Here is a 27,760-nt window from a genome sequence, read left to right as displayed (position 1 = left end):
GGCTTACTGCCCTCCTCTAAAAATCAACAGCCTTTAAAGAAAGCAATTTGAGCAGTGTCAATGAGGCCCTAAATGCTCAAGAGTAACAAATGGTGTAAAACATGTTTCCGCACACTCTGCAAAGATTAAGTGGCACCGGCGACATATTCAAGAATGAAATAGGCCTGTTTACCGGTCGTCATCTGAGTCGAAATGAACGTGCGACAGCTGCAGTCGCCAGGTTTATAACGGGGTGTGGCTGGAAAGATACGAGCTTTCATGTGCTCTGTAATCTGCGTGTTATGTCTACTTCATACGAGCGACTGTTTTACAAAAATGGGGTCTGGAAAGTGACCTGAAATTAGAATTATAACGTTTTCCTGAAGGGTTAATGTCTCCATCGGTGTAAATTGTGGCAGCAATGGATGTAATGGGGCAGCTAATAATTAATGAACGACTTAATTAACATGGCTAGGGTTATGTCCATATGGAATTAAATTTGGGTCGATTTTTCTAATAACACGTTTTTAAGAAGCAAACAAACTCCATGTCTACTTTCGGACCATCCAAAACTCAACAGCCAATCAGCAGGCAGCTTCCTAAGGCCCGCCCACGGTCAGAATCGCAAACAAAAAAAAAACACAGCGCAAAGAACAAATCAGGGATTGAGAGAAAAGTGAGGAAGTGCAAACAAAAAGTGTATTTTCAAACAAATAAAATACAATATTTTTACGATATTTTATTTGTGGGTTTTGTGTATTTTTGATTTTGTGGTTAATTTCTGTTTGCTCAATTCATAAAGTGTTGCTTCACCATCTAATTCCATAGCAGCACAGCTGTGGTCATCATCATTATTATTATTATTATTATTATTGTTGTTAAATAGATAGTAGAAATAGATTCTGAGTGTGACGATGTAACGAAGTAGTGAAGAAAGCTCCTGTCACCGAGCCGGTGACGAAGAAAAACAAGACGCCGCGAGGAACGAGTTGTCAGGCTCGTGAGAATGATGTGAAGGCCTGGAGGTAATATGTCTCTACGATATTTGCATCATGGGACTGAAGCCAGGTCATGAAAACTATAACTCAATTTTAGGCCGACCTTCTCGACAAACCATTAAGCCATGGGGTGACTCGGCTCTCGGTCTGTCCACTCGCACAGAGAAATGCATTCCGCCTCTCAGTCGCAGACAAACACACCTAATATACCTATCAGCGCAGATTTATCCCTGCCCCATATACAACCCATAGACCTCTCCAGCTACAGCCACCGTCCTGCTTGAGCACTTCAAACAGATGTTCTTGGATCCTCGTGGTCCATGGGCAGGACGATGCCCTATAATTATGGGTATAAACAGATTGTGCACATGGTGTAACCTGCCATGGCTGATGAATGGCAGCCCAGTCCTTGTGCATAAACTGCCAGAGCAGGAATAGAGCCCTCTTGGCCACACAGGGTCAACTGCATTAAGAGGATTTAATGATGGGGGCACTCAGACACCCCTGGGTGTCCATCTGTCTACACGCTCTACTTTCACACGTTTGTGAAGACAACAGCAGGACTTCTATGAAAGTAGAAGGCATAAATAAAGAGTGCTTATGGCTTGTTTCATTGCAGCTTTAATATATTATTATAGTGATATTTTGTTGTGGTGTCCTCATCAGTCCACACATTCCACCTCTCACCCGCTGTTTCTGTTGTTTTTTCCCCCACTACAGTAAATGCATAGAGTGTATAATCAGACAGGACTAAATTCACATTTCCATTGTGGCCACGTGGGTGGTATAGTGGTTAACACTCTTGCCTTTGCAGCAAGAAGACCTGGGTTTGTGACCCGGTCGGAAACATGGACCTTTCTGCATGGAGTTTGCATGTTCTCGCCGTGTGTGTGCGTGGGTTTACTCTCCGGGTTCTCCGGTTTCCCACACAGTCCAAAAGCATGTGTGTGTGTGTGTGGGGTGAGTGTGAACGGTTGTCTCTGACTGGTGACCTGTCCAGTGTGTACCCTGCCTTTCTCCCTATGTCAGCCCCTGTGACTCTCATGTGGAGGATAAAGCAGTAGAAGATGAGTGAGTGTGTGTGTGTGTGTTTCCATTGTTCCAATGTGCATTTCCCTTTTATTGAAACTAGATTAAAGATTAAAATATTTAACTTGCGGTTAATCGCAATTAATTGCACATTTTTATCTATTCAAAATGTCCCTTGATTTCTTTTCGTCCCATTATTTTGTCTCATTCTGATGCTCTTATCAACATGCAAATGTTTTTTTTTTTATTGAGACAATATCTCTGTCACCCTGCATATTTTGAGCTATTCCTCTTATTGTGAGAGCCGCACAATAATAAGAGAGGCAGTGTATCACCCTGCAGTGCTGTGAATACAGTATGCCTGAAAAACAGAGGAAATATTCATGATAAAAACACATCATTCCATACTCTTGCATTTACACTTTCCCCACACCAGCGTCAGATAAAATGGCTGCATCTATATTCCATCAGCAGCCACCGCTGTCGTCTGTTTTTTCCTCACGGCGACCCCGGTGATCCGCTCTTTTTTCCAGTTAACCACTTACACACAAACATTTTAAGGTTTGCTGTGGCATTAGAAATATCTGGAAATGACTGGAAATAAGAGCTCGCTGCGCTCCGTGCATCCAGCACTCATAATGGAGGTGGACCCTCCATTACCTCAAAGGGCCATTAGTGCATGCATGTTTCTATGTATGATCAATATCACCGGTAACATGCTCCAGCAAGAGGGATAAAGTCTGAGCGATTGACAAAACCAGGAGTAAATGGAACAATGTTGTTAGTAATCAAAGCTGAAAATATCATAGACTCTCTGGTCATGTTTTGTCTAAATCAGCCTGTTTCCGTCTTAATAACATAGCAATTTCTATCAAAACAAGACTTGTCCATGCCTTTGTTTTCTGTAAAAAATAATATCATGACAGCTGTAACGGTACACCAAAAAAAACAAAAACAGACAAGAAGACATCAAAATCAAAGCTATAATAACAGAAACGGAGACGGACTGAACCGAGCCACGGTAAAGAAAGAGAAATAAAGAAAATAAAAGTTATCATAAAGCAAACAGACCAAACAACAGTGACGACAACTAGCAACTTTCTGTTATAACCATAACTACTTTCTGCTCTACAATTTTCACTCATCTGCTCATTCAAGTCATCGTTTTCCTCAAGTGGTGTATTGGCAGTTTCAGGTCCCACAAAACACCAATATGATTAAAAAAAGTAGTTCCTGGTAAGTTCCCTAGTTCCTGGTGACACTTCCGACAGTAGAAATGATTGAAAGTAAAACGGACCATATCACACGGATGGATATTTAAATCCTGTCATTTGTCTGCAAGGTGTAAATTCCTATTTTGCTTGATTTTATTGTTGTTGTTTTTAAATAATTCACAATCAATCAATCAGTTACTGTTTCTATTCTGCTTTAATTGTAATTTGCATACAAATGTATTTTCTGCCCTTGTAAATAAACGTGGTCTGTGAGGTGATATGTCCGGAGCTACTGTATAGAAGAGCTTCAGGAATAGAAAACAGAAAAAAATGCAGAGAACACAGACAACTACAACAGACATACTTAATGGGAAAATTGATTTGCAGCTTTCAAGTTGAAAAACAGAAGTGGAAGTTGTTCATTATTGTGGGGACCGCTGCGGTTTGTCCAGCAGTTCTGCAGCTGTAATTCAACACAGTGCATGGATTCAAAAGCCGACAGCATTGTCTGGTCTTTATTAAGAGTCTGCGGACAGGCTGCACAGCCGGGCTCATGCTCGCCCCCCCCTCATCTAATATTCGGCCAGAGGTTGTATGACATTCTTTAGGGCATGTGCCTGACATTTGAAAATAGACTCTCATAGATGGAGAAATAATGTCACTGGGCCTTTGGGTGTATTCTTTCTCTGAAGAAACACACAGATATGGCAGACGGACAGGCATCGTCTAATGTGGAGAATGATTCCATCTGCGAATGACGGACAGCCAAGAAAAAAAAAACAACAAATGATCTATATATAATCAAAGAAATGTGCAAAAGACGTCATGACCATCGGAAAACGAAGCACACTTTGCTGCAGCCTCTGTTGCATAAGCAGAACTGCCTCAGTGCTGTTTCTCCAGTAAATTTGGGGGTTTTTATGTCTCAGCCAACATAAATATAGATATTGGAAAATGTGACAATGATGACAACGATGACAAATAATGACAGATTAAAAAGAACAGCAGCAAAAGCAGCTTGTGTATAGACTCTCAACCAAACAACATATAATGCCGTGTTTCCACGATATATGTTCTGATTCTGATTCTGATTCTTGTCAGCTCAGCTCAGTTGCGACCTCGCCAGAGCAGGTACCAGGAACTATCGCTTATGGAAACGCAAAACAATTGTACCGTGTCAAGGTGAGGCGTGCCGTGCTAGTGGGAAAGGGGCTAAAGTCGGCACTGCACACACTGGTGTTAGTTAAATCCTGTCAAGTGACTCTGTTGGACAATTATGTGATCAACAGTCCAACAAGCCGAGCAAGTACAAACTAACCAAATAAGCTCATGGTTGTGCTTTCAACAAGAAAATGTAAAGTTTGTTCTGGCGCCAACAAATCAATCTCAATACTTATGGAGAAAATAAAACACTTGGAATAAAGGACAAAGACAAATCTATGTTATCACAAGAATGTGCTACTCTTATATGATCTTTGGCATTCACTGAATAAACAAAGGCAAAACAAATAAGCATTAACATAGTTTCCTGATAAGCTAAGCTTCACCATGCTTTGCTTCTCTTTCTCTATACATACAGTATGTATATATACACATACATATATATATATACACACATACATATACATGTATACATGCATATATATGTATATATATATATATATATATATATATATATATATATATATATATATATATATATATATACATACATATATACATACATATACATACACATATATGTATATACATATACATATACACACATACATCCATACATACATATATATACATATATATATATACATATATATACATATATATATATACATACATACAGATACACACATGTGGGTAGATAGAATATCATGTAAGGGCAAACTGTTTGAGGATGTATTTGACATATTCTCACGGGGCATTTCTTTAGTTGCAAACATTCATGTGGGTTAAAAATAATGAAATTACACGTTCGTCGCCACCACACACAAAGCATTTGGTATCCGCCGAGTCGGGGTGAGCAGAACACTGTCATTTCGCTGTTACACTCGAAAGACAAGTGGAAACTTGGGGAAAACCCACATGCTATTTGCACCCGAGTTGATTTCCAAATATGAGACCCAGCGCTGCGAAAAGGTGCACTCGTCCCATCACCGCTGCAACCACGAGAAACGGGCAACAAGTGGGAAAGCTCAATATACCGTCACGCTCTGCTGCACAAGATTTATACCTAACGCTCTGTGTTTGCCCACAGAAGTTACAGTGTGTCGTGAAGGGCAGTGGATGTGTGTGTGTGTGTGTGTGTGTGTGCTGCATCTGCGTGGGTGTTCCAGTGTATATACTGCACACGCGGGGCGCCTTGTGCACGTGTCCTTGTGTGTGTGAGGTATGCACAAAATGTAACAGATAAAAATGTGCACATGTTGCCGTCAGTGGCAGTTGATGAATGGGTTGGAACATCGTTTATTGACACAACACCTTCGTGTTTCACGGGACCATCAGTCATACAGAATGCCCATCTGCTGCTATAAGCATGACCGGCAACACACACACACACACACACACACACAATGTGTTTTTTTTTAAAACTTGCTCCCAGTAGTCATGACCTTCACGTATTGCCTTCACCATCGCCTCGTTCTCACAGAGGCGGCACCAAAGAGTGCTTTACACAATCCTTTCACTTTCAAAGAATACACACGTATTTCAAAAGGACATTTAGGACCATATCAGAGTCTGGCAAGGCTGAAAAATGCCAAGCATCAGCCTGTCAAAAGGATTTATATCTGGAATACCGAGTAAGGCCATCGCTGCTCTTTCAGATTTATCCATGTGACCAAATGCTGAAACTATGAAATGCATGGTGTTGTGTTTTTTTTTGTTGCCCTCCTCAAAGCTGCAGCAAACTGCATTTTCATACCAACTGTGGGTCAGTTAGAAACAATTATATAGCAATAACACCTAGTCTGATGACGTTGGGAAGCAGGGAATTGTTGTCTTGTTTAGTTCCCTGGTTCATTTGAACTTCACAGGGAGAGATTCGGTGACGGAACACACAGTCATTTATAGTCAAGAGGACCCATGAGTGACAAATCTGTCTCTGACCCTGGACAGGTTGCCAGTCCATCACAAGCCAAACATCCCCCCCCGAGACCCTCATGTAGAGGATGAAGTGATCGACAAAGAATCAATGAATGTTCCGTATTATATTCACACATATTTTTGAAAAGTGGCCTCCACTTTTGAACACAGGAGAATATTTTAGCAGCTGAAGGTGCCAGATATTCTGCTCACGGAAAAGCGAGAAAACAACAGCTACAAACAGAGAGTCAATATTGTACTTGTATTTGTTGAGTAACAAGAAACACACAGCCACTAAATAGATGTTTATGTTGTGTCAAGGATGCGCAAATACAGACAACTGTTTGCAGACACTCGCCGCATCAACTTTACCCCGTGAAATCATCGATATGTCAATGTAGTGTTTGCAGCGCGTTCTCAGACAGCGGCGCGGAATAAAAGACGTGCGCGAAAGCAACTTTAAAACAAGTGCATGTCGTGTTTTTGCCGCATCCAGGGTCGCGAGGAGTTCTTCAAATGTCAAAAACAACCAAAACACTGTCTCAGTATTGACTGCTCTGTATCAGTCAATCAGCAAATCCAAGCTGAAGCCGAATTCATAAAGAAACCTTTGCTCAGAGTTTATAAAGGAGGAAGCACTTTTTTTCCTCCTCGTCTTCTCCCTTCAAGGGTCAACACAGCGGATCGTCTGCCTCCATCTTGTCCTCTTCTGTTACACCAGCTGTCCTCATGTCCTGATTCACAACATCTATGGACCTTCTCTGTGGTCTTTCTCTTTTCCTCCTGCCCGGCAGCCCAATCTTCAACATCCTTTGTCCAATATAATCACTTTCCCTCCAAACCATCACAGCCTTGCCTCTCTTACTTTATTTCTAAAATGTTCAACCTGAGCTGTCCCCCCTTGAATATGCCAGTTTCTCATCCTGTACGATTCGTGCTGGGGTCTAAGACGCAAACCTTCAGGTCGACTCAAAGAAAAGTGAAGCCTTGAACAAAAAGAAAATACTTATTTTTGGGTGGGATTTTTTGGATAGCTTTTTATTTGGAGCTCAGTAGCAGCGAGCAATCATCTGTTCCCCGTTTCCCCACAAACACATGTCAACAGAGTAAGACAAGGGAACAGCATGGAGTCTGCCTTAGATTGGTTTTAACCTTTTTCTGTCTCCAGCTGAGCACTTATTATTTTTCTTGGCTGTGCAGAGCCCCTCCAATCTTTGCTTTTGTTTGAATCAAATACACACTCCAAACAGACAGCACAGGCTCAAGCCGACATGTCAATGATGAAAGACACTTCCCTCTCTGTATAAAACCTGTTTGTGTGCTGCACATTTCAAATTAGACAAATCTCTTATGTACTGTATATCACATGGCTGTAGAGTAGATGCTATCCAGAATAAAAATGGGTCACAGTTTGATTTTACACCACCTATAGTCTGCCCCTCCCCTTTGCTCAGCACCTTGTCCGGATGATGTGAAAACCATGTGTTTGGGACAGACGCTATGGCAACATGACGGACTCACACAGCTCTGTCAGAGAGGAAATACAGTAAGGGAGGCTACAGGGCGGGTGAGGAGGGAGAACTGTCGTGTTTTCACGTGAGCGAGTGTCACCTCCCCCAGGGGTGACACATACTCCAGCTCTTCTTCTCTCTCTCTCTCTCCGTGGTGTCCTCATTACGGTTAATATGAGGCAAGTGGCAGGAGGCTGTGATGCTGCCTGGGGATCTCGAGGGAGTAATGATGGGGGCCAGTGGCCAAGGGCCCCGGGAGGGATGTTTGTTGGTGGTGATTTCGTGCTACTTATGTAGAGGCCATAGAGGTCATCTTCACCCACTGGCACACACATTCTCTCTCTTTTTTCCTTCTCTTACACTCGCAGACAGCTGCAGCTCGCTCGCTCCTGTTTGCCCTTGGGAGAAAAATGGGGAGAAGGAAGCAAACAGCAGGGAGTGTTTGCCCAGACCCACGCCACATCCCATCCATCTCCGAGCCTCCCGCTCCCTCCGTCCACCCTTCGCCGAGGATACACAATCATTTCTCCGTCTCTCCCCTCCATCCCCTCGGCTGTATTGGTCAAGTCGCGGTTCAGCGCAGATATAATCCTTTAACGCCTCTAAATGATCCAGAGGCTGAGTGCTCCTCCTGGATACCAGTGGGACCTGCTGGGCTCACACCTGCTGGAGCAGGTTAAGATAAATGCCAGCGGCCAGTCGGGCATCTGGCCCCCGCATTAATATTAAACAGGCCGACTCTCATCTCCTCCGCACTGAAGGTGCGAAAGTGCCAACCCCCAAAGACATATCGCAGCTTAATATGGATTTGTGCAAACCGGGGTAATGGAAGAGTGGTGATAGCATGGCGAGATCCAGACTGCATGTTAAGTTTGTGGCTGTCCGTGCGTGCGACGGTGAACTTTAGTTCCCGAAGAAGATAAAAGTGAACCTGAGTTTGTTGCTCTCGGGGAAATTAATTTGAGCATGATGTGGTTTTAAGCTCGAAAATCGATATTAATCCTCATCTGCGGCCGTCCCTTTTTTTGAAAAGATCCACAGGTTCCTTTGATTGGCTCGGTCTTTGTCTGGTAAAAAAAAAACGCACTCTTAGGTATTTCTTTTGTGTTGAAGTTTAATGAGTGAGCGCCGCTCCCTCAGGACCCACAAAACAGTTGCTAAGAAAGTATCAGTGCAATGTGGAGCTTGTTAGAATCCAATGTGACAGTTTCAACTTAACTCGGGTCAGCTTGTCTCTCTGAATCACCTCCATGGTGGACGTGACTAATTGCCACTTATGCCAAGAAAGACGTTGACCTTTGCAGCGGGGTTAAATGGTTCACATGTTTTCTTTAAACGATTGCTCCTGAACAGCTGGAACAAGGATCAGGTGCGGTTGACCTGTAAACCTAACCCTCGTGACGAGTGCGGCTTAACCACAGGAAAGAACTTGTTCCTTTTGTTTTATGGGGAGGGAGACGAAATGTGGTCAATTTAGGACACATGGATTGTATGAGGGAAACATCAGGTCGAGTTTTGAACTCAGTTTCTCACTCGAACATGTAATAAATTGTCCGCTGTGGCGCTTTGTCGCGGTTACTTTTAGGGGCGGGGAAAAACATCGATTCTTAGACGTGGATGATGCTGAATCGATTCACAGATGTCCGATATTTAAATGTTAAATAATGTAATGTAGACGGTGCAAAAAGTCGGTACTCTGGACTATTATGGGAAGCACACAACAATTAAGCATTTTACTGAAATGGTGATTAAAAACAGCAGTAGGAAAGTGGTGAGTGAGTGAGACTTTCAATTCAAGACGCATCGATAATCGTTTTGTATTCGAATCGTAATCGTACCGTGAGGCACCTGAAGATTATCACCTCTACTTACTTTATTCACAACCTCTCTTAAAGATTAGAAACACAACACTTTTAAAACACTCTCTGATTAGAGTTCAAACTAAATATATGAAACTACTTTTAGATAGATGTAGATAGTTTTCTGCACTCAGTCTTTTTAATGATTGGACCTGATCTGGTTTACACCAGGTCACAGTAACACAACAAAAACCACTTGAACCCTGAACCAGTGTGTAGAGCATTTAGCCACAACTGGAGTCTCAGTGAGCGAAGGAAAAAATGCACGGTTCATACTTGGTTTAATTTCTGCGATTCACAAAAGCTGCTTTTCATGCTTGCTGCACATGCACATGAGCAGAGGAAGCCGAGATCTGGTCTTTCATCTCCTGCATTCGTGCATTAATATCCACACCGGGTATGAGTTACAGGTTCAGTGTGTGACTTTCAGGAAGGTTTGGAGGCAGAAATGCAAAAATGTGTTTATATATGAGTACACACACTTCAAAATAAAAGTCATTTGTTTCTTGTAGCATCCTAAAAAGCCTTTTATATACAGTATATATTAGCTATATGCTAAAGTTATTGAGTACTGTGATTGATATATTGACATGTTGATCCGAGTAGGGATGCTTGATACTTTTTTGTGTCCAATACGATACAGGTATCACATGTACCAGCACCAATATATACTAATGTCAGTCTGATACAGTCTACAACTCCTTATATGGACATCCTGTCTTCTTATGTGCTGTTAAGTCAGAGTTATCATTTATTTTATATCCGAGTGAACTTTTGAACTATGACGTATTTTCATATTCAGATTTGAAACATTTTGAGTACTTTTTGCTTTTATAAAGTTGGTGAAAATGAAAAAGAAATTTCATCAGATTGCCTATAGGCTGTGCTGAAAAAAGGATATAGGACACTGTATTGCACATACTTATAGCCTCTGTATAAACTGTACGTTTAAACATTGTTTAAATGTGTGTTCTATGGGTTAATATGACATACGTACATAGCATACATATCTCTCTTTAATCAACTTATCAACTTGCCGATGAAGGTCAAGAATTTGATTTTTCATTTGTACATTTATTTTTTTTAAAAAGTACTTAAATTTAACGTGGACCCCTGGGGAAATTAGCAACCGCCATTGTGGAAGCTAATGAAAAGTAAAGCCCACTGCGACTGATCTTTGGACTTTTCTTCAGCCCGACCATGAGGAATATATTTAAAGATTTGAATGAAATCTTTCCAAAGCTCTTTCAGTGCTTACGTTCCCTCTTTTGTGAGGTTTTGGTGGCTTTTCATCTGATGTCATTTACTAAAAAGTTTTTTTTTTTCTCCATATCTGCAAAAATTAATAACATTCTCATCAGCCTCAGCTGTACTTTGTGTTTCGTAGTAATTTGCAGGCGCTGTGGACGACGGTGGGGATCAGTGGGGAGAACAGGACGTCTTCCAAAAGAAAGGTCAAGGGTTTGATCACTGAGTCCCGGACTTTACATGCTCCTCAGTTTATCCTTGTGCTCGTGGTGACTAATCAGAAGCATATGAATGGATATGACGTATGTGACAGAAAGAAAGTGCCTTATGAATGTGAATGGTTGTTAATGGTTGAACGGCAAGAGTAGCGTGTGAAGTGCTCTGAGTTGTCATCAATCGTGACATAAATACATACTAATTATCATTTGGCATGCAGACACATTGAGCTTAATGGTAAATAGTATACACAGAGGCTATTAGCATGTCAACATGCTCACAATGTCACCACACAAATGTGATGTTTTCCATTTACTCAAAAGGTGCAACCAATGATTGGAGATGAATCTCTGTTTTAACTGTAGAAACACTTTCCATTAACCCCCTTTTTTTTTTGCTTATTTTAACCATGAAAGGACCAGAAAGTGTATTTCAATCTTTACAACTGCATGCTAAAATAGTGTATTAACAATTTAAATATAAAATAAAATACAATAGTTGCAGATGAACCACCACATTTTGGGTGTTAAATTTGTATTTTGAACAGTATAACACAGATTTAAAATAACATTTGTATAATAACATAAATAAATAAAAATGGAAATCATGCACAGGTGTTTATCCAACTCTCTCCTCTCTGGTGACAAAGGTGCTGATTCGCCGACTTCCTGCAACATCGCGAGTGAAATTACCGTAATAACCACTAGAGATGAAACAATTACTAAATTACTAAATGAATCGTCAACTATTTTGATAATAGATTTTATCGGTTTTCATTATCAAAACAAGATTTATGATGGTTTTCGCTTGCTAAATGTGAATTTTCTGGTTTCTTTGCTCCATACAACAAAGAAATCATTAAAGCTGAATTCTTTTTGTTTGGGAACAACACAAGACATTTGGGAACATCATTATTTCCAGACACTCAATATTCAATATCAATATTTTTCTACATTTTCTGGACTGACCTATTTATCAACTATGAATATAATCGTTAGCTGCAGCGCTAATAACCACATGTTGGCAGCTTTGGACCATTAGCACAAGCCGTCATGTATTGCAGAGTGTGCTTGCGTGGGTATTTTTGTGGTACGATGGCGCTTGTTCTTCATGTCCCTTAAGATACCGCATGTCTTCATCACTTCAGCCTTCGTCGTCGAGCTGCAAATTGGATTTTTTCGCACCGTGGTTCAGCGTAACACAAACATAAAAACTCCTCTGTAAACGCGACAGACAACAATTCAGCCATGCTACCTTTGCAGAGATAATGTTTCGAGCGAACGCGAGAGAGAGAAAAGGGGGAGAGCCAGAGATTATATTATGTTTATTATTGAGGCTGAACTGGACTGTATTAAATTGAGGGTTTTTTTCAGGAGCCCACCTCATTTTCAAACATGACAGAGGGAGGAATATTAGAAACACATTTCAATATAATAAAACCCAGTGCAAAGCCCCCACTGCGTCTGACCTCAGGGGATACAATGAAAAGAACACCTTTATGACGGTATCAACAAAAACTGATTATGACCCTCCCAAAGGTAGAATGTGTGTCAGATCTGCAGCACTGGATTGGATTAAACGTTATAGGTCACATTTATTCTTTTAACATGTGCAGCAGGAATCTGCACATCTCTATTGTGTGCAGTGTAGGTGGTGAGGAAATCATAATAGCAATAACACAAATATTGAATCCGGGATGATAAATGCTGCTGGTTTGCTTTCATATGTTTGGAAGCGTCTTCTCACCTGTTTTTGTTCAACAACAGCGTATATTTTTTATGTGTGTGTGTAAGCGACTTGATGTTACACTGCTATCATGTGACATCCTCCCCCCCCCCAGACTGATTCAAGTATTGTTCATTTGTCAGCAGGGTGAAAGTACAGGCATCAGACCAGCTGTGTTCGTTAGATTAGACATCATCCCAGTTAGATTATTTGAGCATCATCCCACCTCATTTCAGGGATCAGAGCATGAAAACTGAACAGCACAACATCAGTTCAACGCAGCCTCTTTACCCTCTACGCCCCTCCCCCACCCCCTCCCCGGCAGGGCAGGCAGCCGCTTTCACCGAGAGTTATGTTTGTTGTTGTGCACAACCTTCACCTGGAGCTTTCGAAAATCAAGAAAAATGGAACAAACTGGTGGCAAGGAGGTGGATGGAAAGCTATTTTAAGCACCAGTCCAGCAGAGTGGTTGGGTTTTAAAGGGGCTGTAGGTAAGACAGGTAGGTAGGTCAAGTTAAACAGAAATACTGGCGGTGTAGCCAGTATATTCATCCTTCCATCCACTGTCTACCACTTTATCCTCCATACGAGGGTCGTGGGGCTGCTGGTGCCAATCCCAGCAGACAGGGGTACAACCTGGACAGGTCAACATATAGAGACTATTATTGACCATTCACTCACACACTCAGTCCAGTCTAGAGAAAAAAAGTGGGAAAAACTTAAAAAAAAACTTAAAATTATAACATAATATTCCATCATGATATCACAATAAAGATATTCATTGAATTTCAAAGTAAAATATTCCTATTTTGGCATAGAATGATGTATACGTCAGAATAAAAGGCGGGGTCATCATAGCACGGCTGCCGTGACTCCAACCAACTACTTGCTGTACTGAATCATTACTTTTAAAACAAAATTCTGTGTTTGATCACAGAATGGTTCATTTCTTCCCACATGACCACAGCACAGACCGTCTGGTCACTGAAATTAAATACAGTGGAAGGCGTCGTGATGCGGCTTCCGGCAGTAAATACTGAGATTTGCTTGCTAGATGTGTGAGATGAACGGATTAGTAAGTCTTTTTTAACTCATCTACAGTTCGGCAATTCTCGTGTTACCCGTTGCGCTCATGACTCTTCAAGTGACGACAGTCTGTCGACGTCACACATAGCATTGGCTACATTTGCTTGGAACCTCGTAAGAGCAGGGACTAAAATCAAAAGCACTAGTGGAAAAGTAAGTAAAAAACAACGTGCCGAGTTGAGCCGTGGCGGCACAGGGTGGTGGAATTGCTCCATAAATGAGTCAAATGAGTACTACTACTACTACTACTACTACTACTACTACTACGCTCAAACAGAGAGAGAAGTGGAGACGTGTCAAAAGATGCATGGCTGAAAGTGGAGAGGAGGTTAAAGTGCCAGACAGGGAAGCGAAACAAAAAGCTTCATCCACAGTCAGCGAAGTCTCTGTCTCGTACAAACTGTTCGTGGATATTTATTATGTTTTTACAGCCGCTCTTATCATGTGAGAATTCTGTGCTGCTGCTCTAAAGCACACGCACCGACACATGACAATTAACCAAACAAATCCTATGTTTATACAAATAAAACAGACGGGAAAGTGACGTATGTGTATGTGTTCTTATAACATAGTATATATGGGAAACTTTGGCAGTAACACTATGGCTCTAACATATTTTACATATACAGTCTCCCCTTTAAGGATTGCTTACTGTGGTAGTTTGGCAGATTAGACTGAGAAATCATTCCTCAGTGTTCACGTTTAGCTTTCTAACAGAGACAGCACATTTAGGGCAAGAATCACTGGGAAATGGGGAGATGGGGGAGGGGTTCGTCTGTCTTGTCAAAAAAGCAAAGCAAAACGTTTCTTTCACCCCAGTTGAGCTGATAGCAGAAGCCTCGGGGGTGCCTTTTAGCTGCGCATCACAGTTTTCCTCCTCTGCCTTTTGCCAGTCGGTGGCCTTTTATGCAACAGCAATATCAGCTCATCCCTGAGTAATGGGTAACAGCCTCAGAGGCAGTCGAGATTGAGATCGCTTTGAATTATTAATATTCATTCTCCACAATGGGGCAGACGGGGCGGGACTCTCGCCCGTGCACACAGCCGAGCGTTCGCGCTGTCACCGAGCCAGTGTCAACAGTCGGAGTCAAGCTGTGATCTCCCACATACACGCACACAAACACGGGGATGAGGCATACGCGCGGACGACCTTCCGAACCTAAATACAGACTCTGACGAATGCAACAAAACAAAGGCAAAGTGAGGCCGGCGCACGCAAATAAACCGACACATGCACATTTTCCTGTCGTGTCAGTCAGAGTCTGTGCACACGAGTTCATTTCCCTCTGAGCCGCTACCAATGCGCACACAGCGGAGAGGACGAGTCTAACTGTAGGAGCAGGAAAGTGTTTTTTTATGTGCATACATGTCCAGGCTTCCTGCCATATTAATCTGCAAGGCTTGAACTGATCATACAGCGCTTGGTTTAGAGCGAGGACAAAAATCCTTTATCTGTTTGTTCAGAGTTTCCACAAAGTTGACGTTTATATTAGTCGCTGACGTTCTCCTGCCACGATCGGTGTCTCCATGCTTATTTACAACCGTGGTAACCGTGCTTCTCGTCACCCTCTGGTGCTTACAGTTTTTACATTCCCTCCATGCGCAATAAATGACCGACTCCAGGTACATAACTAACGCTAACTGCCGTAGTGTGGCTTCAAATCCCAACGCAGGAATACATCAAACTATCAACGAAAGAAATCCTTAAAATTTACTCAACAACCCCCCACATTGGATCAACTCGTGTGTGCGTGCGTGCGTGTTTTGCCGGGGACCTGAAGCGACCGCGGTGTCGACGAGAGCAACAGCTGTCGACATCGTCGATTACATCAGCCGCGTGTCAAGAGGACGGCTGTGTCTGGTCCAGAGATGGATTCCCCAGAAAACAAGCTGCGGCTATAAAAGCAAAACAGGATCAACGACAGTGTGGGAGTATTTCAGCAGAACACAGAAAGCTCTGTGACTTGGACACAGCGTGTCACAGCGGCCATGTCTTTCTACTTTATTCATTGTTCATCCAAACTCAAGGGCAATAAATCAACAATGACCGCTGTTATGATAACGGAAATTATTGTTGAAACTGTCTCAGAATGTAAATCCAAGAAAACGGATGGCATGCATTATTTATCTACAATATCTAAACATAATGTAAAATAATAAATGTCATTTGCACATAAACTACTGATATATGAGAGATAACATATTATAAACACCCTTAAGTAAAAGCCTATTTTTTTTTATTGAGCAATAACGCCACACTCATAAATCAAGTGATCCAAGAGAGTAAATGACTATTTTGCGACCTCCTCCGGGTTTTGTTTACAGCCGCGATCCAAAAATATTAGCACGTAAACAATCCGCAAATGAAACCTGACACTCGACTGTAAGTTAACCACTCACATTAACACTGTGCTGCTCATTCTAACCATAAAAAGGGCCGGAAAATGTCCTGTGAGAATAACTGCTAATATCTGGCAGTTATTTACATTTTACTGCACGTTTAAATTGAAAGTTTTATTTGGAAAAAAAGCACCGTAGTCGTACATGAACACCATATTTTGCGTGTTAAATTTGAAATTTGAACAGTATTTTTTCCAACTCTTTCCTCTCTGGTGCCTAAGACTCTGATTCGCCGGCTTCCTGCAACAGTGCGAGTGAAATTACCGAAATAAAATGCAACTTCTCAGCTGATGTTAGAGGTGAAATTAGATGGCGACGGATTCAACATTAAATCGGATCCTGAATTATTAATAAGAAAGCGAGTGTATTTTTGTATAGGGGCGATCTCTGCGTGTTGCTCTGAGACACAGTCGGCCCGTAAAGAAATGAAGATACAGCGTGGTCATCATTTATTCCATACGGCTCCACATTTCTTGCACAATGTATTTTGAATTGTGTTGCCATGTCCCCCAGGAAATACTGGACAGCATAATGGGAGTTTGTGGAAAAGTGATATGTATAGAGGAGGTTGCAGCAGCTGCCATTGTGCTTGAGTGTATGTGTGTCACTGCAGCAGGGAAGACCGACTTCAATGGGAGGATGAAGGTGCGGTCAGTGAGAGTTGAGCAGCTGCCAGGTCAGGATATGTCTGAGCAGATGAGGTCCCTTTGTTTTTGTGTCCTCTCCTTTTTGAATAAATGTCCCGTCTCTCAGTACAATTGCACAAACAGATGGGAGCGGACTTCCTAATATCAACAGGAAACACTCTCGGTTTAATCGCTGCCGCTCGATCTCCACGGAGACCCTCATCGCCGGCGAGGAATGTAAATGAGGCCTGTCGTTTACCTGCACAGATTGGAACATACAATACTCCTAATCCTTTTATAATTCCCGTACACAGGCTGGACTCTAATCCTGCATGTAAATGCGATGTTCACGCTTTGATTTATGTTCACTTTGTTTGGATGATGATTGAATAGGAAAGGGAAAAATTCCACTTCTTGCTCACTTCCTGCATTCCTGGACTGTTGTGCAGTGACTTCATCGCATTCTCCTTTGTCCTTCACGTTTAATGCCCTCTGCAGTAAATGCTGCAAAACAGATCTCCATCTAAGGGCAACAGAATATGTTTGGCTCCGCTTTGGTTCGTCTTGACTGTCTTTGGGATGAGGACGTCAAAGGAGGAAAAAATCCAAATAATCCGCTAAGGAGGAAGCATGTTAGTGCCCATCCGAGACCTCACTCGTGGGACGACGTGTACAAAAAGACCACACAAGCACTTTTACGGTACAGTATATAATCACGGTAGGTTGGATGGGAAAATGACAGATTTGCACACTATGATGGGGGGGCAGAGACACGTGAAGAGTGACTGATCATGTATGCCCTAGAATGTAAGAAAACACACACACGCATGCATCTAATTTAGGGGTTTGAATCCTTCACCTTTGTCGAGCAGGTGTAACCTCGGCGACGGTGTCATGTGGCAACTGTCTGGAGAGAACGGCAGCGAGTCTTTTGAGATGCGTCTGATTACGCCTTTCACATCATCACGAGTAAATTACAGCTCGAGTGTGTTGACATGCTCTGATCACACAGTTAGCCAGAGGCTACATCATAGCATGCTGTCATGGGGACCTGGAGAAGTTGCAGTTTAAGCTAAATTCCCAAACATCTGCCACACCAGGATAAGACACAGGATAAGCAAATGACTTTATGAGCCTTTTCAGCCACACAGGGAAATGTGTTACTCGTGGAAAATTGCTGCATTTACTTTACAGGCACGTGTAAATGTTTTTTGTTTAACTTGCTGTGTTTACATAAAGTATTTCAAACTTGTTTAACTCAAGTAAAGTGTCTCAGTTGTTGTGGTGCGGCGGCTACACAGAAAAGAGTTAAACAACTCAGGAGACGTCCGTGAAATAAGGTTGCAATTTTCAAAATTGGAAACTTTGACGGGAACTAAAGGTAATTTGTGGGAATTAACGGAAATAAGAAGGTTGGGAACGTAACTTAGAAGTCACTGCTCAGATATCGGTAAAGGAGGCCTCTGATGCAGAAATGGAAGTTTTCTGTTTAGATTTTCATACGTTAACGGAATGAAAACTTAAGAATTTAGAAAACTGGGAAAGTGAGAGAAGACGACAACAACTTCACAAACCAGCGTCCAGAAAGCAGTTCCTTTCGGATGGAGCGGCCTTTATCTCAAGGCTATTCCTCACAGGCACATAGCACATGACTTACTGCAGGGTTATTGAGGCCACACCCCCTACATGCACTTTGCATCACATGCACACATGATTTCTAGAAACCTAAATATTGAAGCCAGACATTTTGCCCAAGTTTTGATATTATGAGTTCTACCCACAAATTGTGTGTCAAAGTGTCAATGTATTTTTTTTAAATTGTATAATTTTGCAAAATACAAAATGTTTAGATGTGTATGTGACACAGTTTCTTCATCAGAATCATCCAAAATTTCCAGTAAAATCCCATTCATTCCCATGGAAAGTTTCCAATTTGGAATATTTCCAAAATTGTACCAGATATTACCAGAAATGTACCACCTTTTGTAATCCTACATTTAACAGAAATGTATTGAAATTGCAGCTCAAAAAGAGAAGTGGGCCTTTCTCTCACTGTGACCACACCAGCTAAATGCTGAAGGCAGTGATTCCAATATTATTCAGCATTTTATAACGTTAAGTGTTGTTCAATCCAGTGTACGGGATTGTACTCAGCCAAGAGCCTTGTCGACATCATTTACGTGCCATTACTCAGGATCACCCAGTGCGTGGACCAGACTGCACCACGTCATGATGCCAGCATGCAGATGTCATAACTCCCCCCGGTCCTCCCCCCCACTATTGTCTCTGGGACACCACGCGGCGTGTGCGTCATGTATGACAGCGTGTTCTCCCAGAGCAGCGCGTGCGGAGATGATGCACGTTTCGTCTGGAGCGCCCCGAGAATGTCGGCGGAGACGAGACTGCGCAGCGCGGCACCACGCCCCACTCTCCTGGGACAGTTTTAATGCATCCACCTGCCAGATGGTCATATGCCAATACACTCAGCAGTCATTCAATCATTCACGCCAGATGGTATCACATGCGATCAGGCTGACACGCTGCCTTGCTCCACACAAAGTTTGAGCTTTTTTCGTTTCTTTTTGTAAACAACCTGAATGCACCAGTTTAAAGTTGAAACACAGGGTCCTCTTTGCTATTTTTACGAGCGGGTGCTGGTTTCAAGTTGAGCCGTGGCAACAGTAATAAGTGGAAGTCTGGAGTCCTCTTTAATGCTGTGGGTGGTTTGTGAATTAAAACAACATGCTCTCTCCTGCGGGTTAATTGCGCCGATTTGAGTGAAATATTTCTTTCTTTCTCTCTTTCTTTTGGTGGCACACAAGAAGCTCGCAACCCCTTTTTTATTACAACTATATTTTCCGGCACATTAATTCTGTGGATTTTCCTTTCTAGAGTATGAAGTGAAAGTGGAGAGCGTGTACAGGTCCGTGTGAAAGGCATTTGCTAATGAGGGCTCGTAAATAACCTGGGTGGCATGGGCCAAAGTGATTTTGGCTGTGGATGCATTTACATAGCTCGGTGGATAGAATTTTTATTTTTTTTTTTTTTCTCTCATAATATCATTTCGACACCGTGACTTCTACTACCACCCGTGTGTTTATGTTATTAGTTTTTAGAGGTTAAATTTCATCATGTCCTGTGGTAGGACAAGCTGTAACTTATAAGCCGAATGAAGAAGTGGTCCCAATGCACTGGGGTGCTACCTGGGCCAGTGCTGTGTATTTACAGTATAAATGTGTGATTTATTTCAGGAGCGGGGGAAGAAAAATAACATGTATAACATGGTGGAAACATTAAAGCACAGCAGGAGCGCGCACGGACGACTTGGAGTTGTGTTTTTGCTCCGTGTATCCAACAATTACAAATTTCCAAGGGACACCTCTGAAGGGCACAGCCGCCTCGTGTTCTCCCTGGTATCTGTCATGTCGCGGCATACTCGTCGACGATGAGAAGGAGCTGTGAAAACAAACAGCCGCTTACACCGCGCCACATCTGACAGCGATCGAGGAGCGGCCCCCGCGGAGTATCACCAAATCCATTTCTTTTCAGAAAAAAAAAAAAATCATACACATGTGGAACCGAGGCAAATTCCAGCGACGCTAAGAGAAACCTCACAAACCCAATGTCAATACCATTACAGCCCGTCATTCTCAATACATTATGCAGCGGGAGTCATATTTTCTTTCCGCTGGTCCGCGGCCAAGCACATATTTGAGATGTACCAATGCACACCTCGGGTCATTTAGTATTCATGGTTGAGATGATTTCCTTTAGCACCCCTTGCTAAACACTTTACGCTCGGTGAGAACAGTCCCCTGCAAACACTAGGGCCGCACCTGCGCGGGTCATGCTGTGCTTGGCATCACGGGGGCTTCAAATCGCTGCAAAGTCGATCCCTCGAGAGGCAATGCATTTCACACATATGCAAGAGTTTTCGTAAGAAGTTTAAACACAACAGCTCACACGGTATTTGTTCTTCTGTTTTTTTTTTTTTCCCGCAACATCTGCACGTCACTGCAAGCACACGGAGAAGAGAAATTCACTTTGGTTTCAGAAATGCTGAGAGTGAGAGTGACAGCTATATGGCAGCGCTGAGTGCTCAATTCACTCCAACTAAAGAAAACAGACAAAAGAGCACTCACATAAACAAAAAACACTCCCGCCCGAGACGACCGGATGCACTGGGGCCAGGTTTGGACAAAACAATTTGAAGTTGTGATTTAATGTAGCGTCGCATTTTATCTCATTATTTGAATGTGTTTCCTAGTCTCTCAAACTTATCTTAATTATATCTAAACGCCAACACAAGCCTGACAAGTCTAACCTGACCTCACAATGATGGTTTAGAACTAAATAGTTTAGGAAAAGATTGACATGTTTTACATTATTTGAGTCTCTTATTTTCACATTTTAATGTAATGTTCATATTGTTTTCTGCTTTGTTACCGCAATTATTTTAATGATTTTCCTCTATTTCCACACAGGTGCTACATCATGTGACCTCATCACTTGATGTGAATGTTTAATCAGGCAAATGCTACAAAGATGTTCATGAATTGATCAAACTGGTGGTAATTAACGAATTACTGGTGGAAATTAACGAATTACATTTACTCATGTTACTGTGATTGAGTAGGTTTGTTCTGTGTATTTGTACTTTTTAAAGTCATTTTCAATTTTTTGTAATTTTAATTTTACTTAAGTATCATGCACCGGAAACTGCCAAGGAATGATGAGGACAGGTGAATGGTGAGGACCAGTGAATGATGTGGACAGGTGAATGATGTGGACAGGTGAATGGTGAGGACAGGTGAATGATGTGGACAGGTGAATGGTGAGGACCGTGAATGATGTGGACAGGTGAATGATGAGGACAGGTGAATGGTGAGGACCGGTGAATGATGTGGACAGGTGAATGATGAGGACAGGTGAATGATGTGTACAGGTGAATGGTGAAGACAGGTGAATTGTGAGGACAGGTGAATGGGGAGGACAGGTATATGATGTGGACAGGTGAATGATGAGGACAGGTGAATGATGTGGACAGGTGAATGATGAGGACAGGTGAATGGTGAGGACAGGTTAATTGGCACTAATTAAGGTCCCTGAGTGAGTGCGAAAGTTAAAGCCTTTGTGACCTTTGACCCATTTTGACTGATACATTATGTGTTTACACTGTAATTTGTAAAGGTTTTGTCTTTAATTAAAAACAATTCATGTGAGATTTGTGACCCCCTTGTCCTTTTATGACACAAGAAAGAAACCCACCCTTAAAGTAACTAAGTGACTTTTACTCTGAGTAAATTTTAAACAAGCTACTTTTTTACTTTTATTTGTACTTAAGTCACATTTTATGAAAATAGTGGTACTTGTACTTGAGTAGAATATTTCAGTATCTTTCCACCTCTGATTGGATCCCCTTCTTTTATCCTGACATGTACTACACGCTTTCCTTTGAGGTTAAACAGGCCAGTCATTGTTTTACAAATATAATACAAACAGTTTGTATTGACAGAATTCATGACACATCTCTGTATTTTATTTTATTATTTTTTTTTATATAGCTGCAGTGCATTCCATGACACTGCATCTGCAGCTGTCCTTTTCAACACCGCCGTATAATGAAAAAAAAACTGCCATTTAGTTCCCATGTTTTGTCTGTTATTGTGTGAGCTCATAAACACACACTAGAACAGGTTCACTGCAAGCAGCAGATAGAGAGTGGGTGGGGACGTGACCTTCTAACTTCAGCTGTGCGCTGATTGATGAAAACCCGTGCAAATGACAAAACCATCCAGAGCCATCCCGCCTTATTTATCCTGTTACGTCTCAAGGTCGTGACTTAAGATGGAGCAACTTGAGCAAAAGCTTCAGAGATGCATCACGCCTCTTACTTGCAGATAAAACCACACACGCCGATCCGGCGCGCAACCTTGTGAAGGTGACACACACGTAGATGTTGGATAATTCATACAGGCACACATACGGGGCGCCTCATGCATGAAGACATACATTTTACACCTACATGTGTGGCATCCATGCTTTTAATGTAGTCAATCCCCACGGGGATGCGTTTTAAGAACCAGGAAAAAGTCAGCGCCATAAATCCCAAAAATGAATCCGACACACCTGACTGAGTCACGTGTCAGCCCCTGATGGGCTGTTTCATGCCTCGTGTCTGAGTGACAGAGAATTCAGGTCTCTGCGGGGTCTGCCGCTGGACGCTGTGCAATAATTCTACCAGGTAGTCGCCTATTATCTATGCTCAGGCAGTGTTTCTCCCTACTGGTCGCCCACGCTGACCATGGCTGTGTGCCTGGTGCCCTCAGTGTCTGCCTCATATCTCGTCTGTTCAGCCGCCGCCATGATGCTACTTTCCCTCCCTCGCTGTCCGTCGAGGAGAGGCGGGTGGGTGGGGTGAGGCGGGGGAGAGACAGAGAGCTATTTGTCCCAGCAACGCTATATCACACTTTAAGTGGCATTTTAGCATGATATCTGATCAGGCAAATATCATGATGAGCTTTTCCACCTCATCCATAATTCACCTCCAGGGGAGTCTGCTAAGAATAGCTGGCGTGTGGCAGAAAAGCGCGAGACACTGAGAGGAGGGAGATGACATGACATAACGTGGATGCTGTAGTGAAGGCATATCCTGGCGCTTTCTGTTTGCCTGCAGATTCCATTATTCTTACTCGTCACACAAAGACAGGCAGTGGGTCACGTTTCCCTTTTCAAAGGAGAAAACAGAGAACCGTGTGCTGCGGTGAACTCGTCTCCACCCTCCTTTCCGGTCTCATTGTGTCACCGTCTTGGCTTTATCAGTCAGGAAACAAACAATTAGACAGATATAGATGGGCCCAATTCTGCTTTTTGAATGATGACATTGTTTTATCCTTCCTCTCGCGCCACATGGCCAGGCAAAGTCGCTCTGCTCCACTCGGTCAAATGCATATCTCTCGCCCACATTCATCTGCAGGATGTGACTTCTGTGAACTCGGAGGGAATGTTTGTCCACCTAAAAGAGTCCACTTCATCAGCAGCCAAGTCTGCATACATGAGTGCACACACAGGCTGCGATGGGCAAAGACAGCTTTGTCCCCGCGGGGCCATTCTGCTTTTGTCCATTTAGACCCCGACGTCTGCCGCGGCGATGTGGACATATCTTAGCATGAATCTGTTTTCAGGACGAGATGCCAGGCTAAGCGTGACACGTCGCTCCTCTTCAAGGCCGCAGCAAAACTCTGACAATGGCTCTCAGACTTGCCAGTGGAAGAGAAATGAAACTCCCAAATGTCTGTGGCCCTTTTGTCTTCCAGCCATGGGTGGTGCATGGTGAACTCTTTTCAACACACAAACACCATCCTCGCAGCCTGCAGTGGACTGACATTTGGCCTGGATAAAAAATACAGATCTCTTCCTCATGCTGCAGCGTTTCTGCCGAGGAGTCACTGCGACCACAGAGCCCTCTCATCACCTCGCAATGTCTGCATCAGCGCAGAAAGGCCAGCGACCGGCCACACTCGTCTCCCAGTGCAATTCTCACATTCCAGCAGCAGGGCAGAGAAAGTGTCAGATTGTTCGACATGCTAATGGGATGGAAAGAGGAACACAGTGTCTCTGAATGGGCCCCGTCTCTCCTGCTCCTCGACAGAAATAAATTATGTATATAAAAACCAAAAGAAAAACAGGGAAGATTTTTTTTTGTGGGGAAGTGAGTCAGAGCGGGCTGAGAGTCACCCAGTCACTGTTTAATTCATGCATACCAGGGACATAATGTGACAGTAATGCAATTTGTTCTGGGCCAAAAGCCCAGGCGCACTTGTCCAACAGTTGCACTTGATTTGTCTTTTTTTTTTTTACTCCCCCTCCTTACAGGCCGCCGCGCATTAAAGAGGCCCCTTTTATGCCCCTTGCCAGGTTAGAGGATGGTGCCCTTATTAGATGTGACTGCATGATAATGAAACAGCGTAATGCAATGTCAGAGCAGTTGACACGACACAAAAGGCTAAGACTGGTGAAATTCCTAATCAGCTCAAAATGTCACAGGACTCACCTTGGGTCTGAATCACCGCCCGCAGGCAGATTAGTTCTCCACATCGATGTCAACCTCAAGGATGTCTCTCCTCTTTGTTCTGTCTCCGAAAGTCACTCCAACTCTTGACTTACTCCCCTCTTTTCTCCTCTCCTCGCTCGCCATCACATCAGTATCCTACAAATTGTAAAGACAGAGAATGAGACATTTATTAGCTGAAACAGTTGGCATGTTCATGCTCTTTTATTCATGTATATGTATATATATATATACATATATATCTATGTATATACATATATGTGTGTATATATATACATATACACATATATATCCATATATATATATATATATATATATATATATATATATATATATACATATTTATATATATGCATACACATATACATATACATACATACACATTTACACCCATATATATATATATACATATATATACATATATATCTATGTATATACATATATGTGTGTATATATATACATATACACATATATATCCATATATATATATATATATATATATATATACATATTTATATATATGCATACACATATACATATACATACATACACATTTACACCCATATATATACATATATATATATATACATATATATATACATATATATCTATGTATATACATATATGTGTGTATATATATATACATATCCATATATATATATATATATATATATATATATATATATATATATATATATATATATATATATATATATGCGCCGTTTATGGTTAACACATTTACTGGAAGTTCCTAACACTTTTGGAACCTTTCGTTTCACAGAGACAGAGAAAAAGACAAAAAGTGAGTTTTACATTTCTTGTCATCGGCTGTTGACTCCGCCAGCGGAAACAAAGAGACAAATTACATAAACACATTAACGGCAGCAGATAACTTGGAGCACGTCGGCTATCATCCCACCAAGAATCAGCCTCCGGGAGCAACGGACCATATTTTGGGGGATTGTGGTGTTGATAAAGGATTTCCAGGCCAAGACTCACTCTTCATTTTACTGTACACTGTTTACAGTGTGACGAGCCGAGCAATATGAGACGTGAGAACGGAGCCGGAGTTAAGAGACGACATCAACAATGGTGTTCAAGTTTAGACTCTGTGAACAGTTACTGACTTTATTTCAAATATTTGGTAATAATATAATCTGATGATAGCACGGTTGGAACAAGGGCCTTTCTGCATGAAGTTTGCATGCTCTATCCGTGGGGATCAGGTAAATTGAACACTCTAAATTAGGTGTGAGTGTGAGAGTGAACGGTTGTTTGTGTCTATGTGTCCCCGTATGGATAGATAATCTTATTATTATAACAACTGACAAATGTACTGTTTTATTTTTTAGTTGGTAAGGTGATTTTGAGAGCAAATGGTTTCTTTTTTCACACCAGTTTCATTTCTATTTTGACTCATATCAACTAATACTGCATATGGACACAGAGATCATAAAAAGGTCAATACAATGGATTTGAATCACCTTTGCATGGAATGTGTACCCGCAGATAATTAAATCTTCATCAAACATCATTGGCCAAACTGAAAAAACCCCACAGATTCTGCGTGAACGACATGTCTCACGTGCTGAACTTCCATTTAGAGGCGACACGCAGTTACACTGACGTACGTTTCACTTATTGATCTTAAATAAATAGATTTTCAGACATGAACCTTGGAAAATAGTCTGCAAAAAATGGGTTCTGAAGAGTTCCCTTTCACATAGAATAAAGGCAGCAGGAGATTGGAATTCTCATGCTGTTCACGAGAACGTCTGGACATCCAGGTGAGCGGTGGCGCCTGCTGCTGAGCGTGCAGGACACTCGCTGTCAGCGATCGGCTTTCCCCTGCTGCGTTCTCACATGTGTTAACTTGACATGGAGAGTTTCTCCTGGTTGCGTCTGAAACCAGCTGAAGAGAGTTTCATTTCTAAACCCCCATTATGTTACATTCATACATCACATTTTTATATCCAGTTATCGCTTGATTATTTTGATTATGAAGTGAATGATATTTGTCTTGTACCTGTTTGTCCAGCAGAGGTGTGGTCGACTGGAGCAGCAAACAAGTTGCAGCTGTGTGAGGAGTGGCTGAAAGGCCTCAAGCCCGACTTGGAATGAACCATTCTTCCTTATGTTTAGGGGGTTGTGTTTCCTTTGATTTCTGTATTTATTTATCGAAACAGGGTATTCCACATTTGCTTTGTTATTTTCTCTCATTAGGTTAATAGAAGTTAATATTATTTATCATAATTCTGTCCTGTGATTTTTGTAGTGAGGTTTTGTAAATAAACCTGGGTCAAGACAACACCTCTGTCTCTATCTAACATGCAGAAGTGGAAAAGAGTACTAAAATATTTCACTCAAGTAAAAGTACCACTATTTTGATAACATTTTACTTAAGTACATGTAAAAGTACTGGTCTAAAATTTTAAAATAACAACTGTGTTTAAGTTTAATTTGAAATGAAATTCAAAGGGGGGGGGAGTTTTGGATTGGGGTGGATTCAATTTCTGTTTGTCAATTAACACATTTTCTTACTTGTTAGAATTCAAATTTTGCTTCCTCATATTTACTATTATTAAAAGTATATGCAAAGTAAAAGAGTAAAAGTTACTTAGTTAGTTTAACTATTTATTTATATTTATTTTCTTATTATTATTATTATTATTCTATTGTGTGATTCTTATTCCTTTTGTACTGTGTGTCTTGTTTTTTAC

General features: G+C 41.8%; 1 long non-coding RNA gene across 1 annotated transcript in view; it reads right to left on the bottom strand.

The window, feature by feature from the left end:
• The window catches only part of LOC122783800, a 50,784-nt gene extending 23,690 nt beyond the window's left edge, over positions 1–27,094 (bottom strand). Inside the window, exons 1-2 of the long non-coding RNA XR_006362089.1 lie at positions 27,067–27,094; positions 25,023–25,178 (exon numbers count right to left, since the gene is read on the bottom strand). This is a non-coding gene — a long non-coding RNA (uncharacterized LOC122783800). The remainder of the gene's footprint in view (positions 1–25,022; positions 25,179–27,066) is intronic.
• Positions 27,095–27,760: the final 666 nt, after the last annotated feature.

The sequence above is a fragment of the Solea senegalensis genome, linkage group LG17 (assembly GCF_019176455.1).
Source record: "Solea senegalensis isolate Sse05_10M linkage group LG17, IFAPA_SoseM_1, whole genome shotgun sequence".
Taxonomy (NCBI): Eukaryota; Metazoa; Chordata; class Actinopteri; order Pleuronectiformes; family Soleidae; genus Solea; species Solea senegalensis.
The sequence above is the reverse complement of the archived record's forward strand: the minus strand, read 5'-3'. Positions and strand labels throughout refer to the sequence as shown.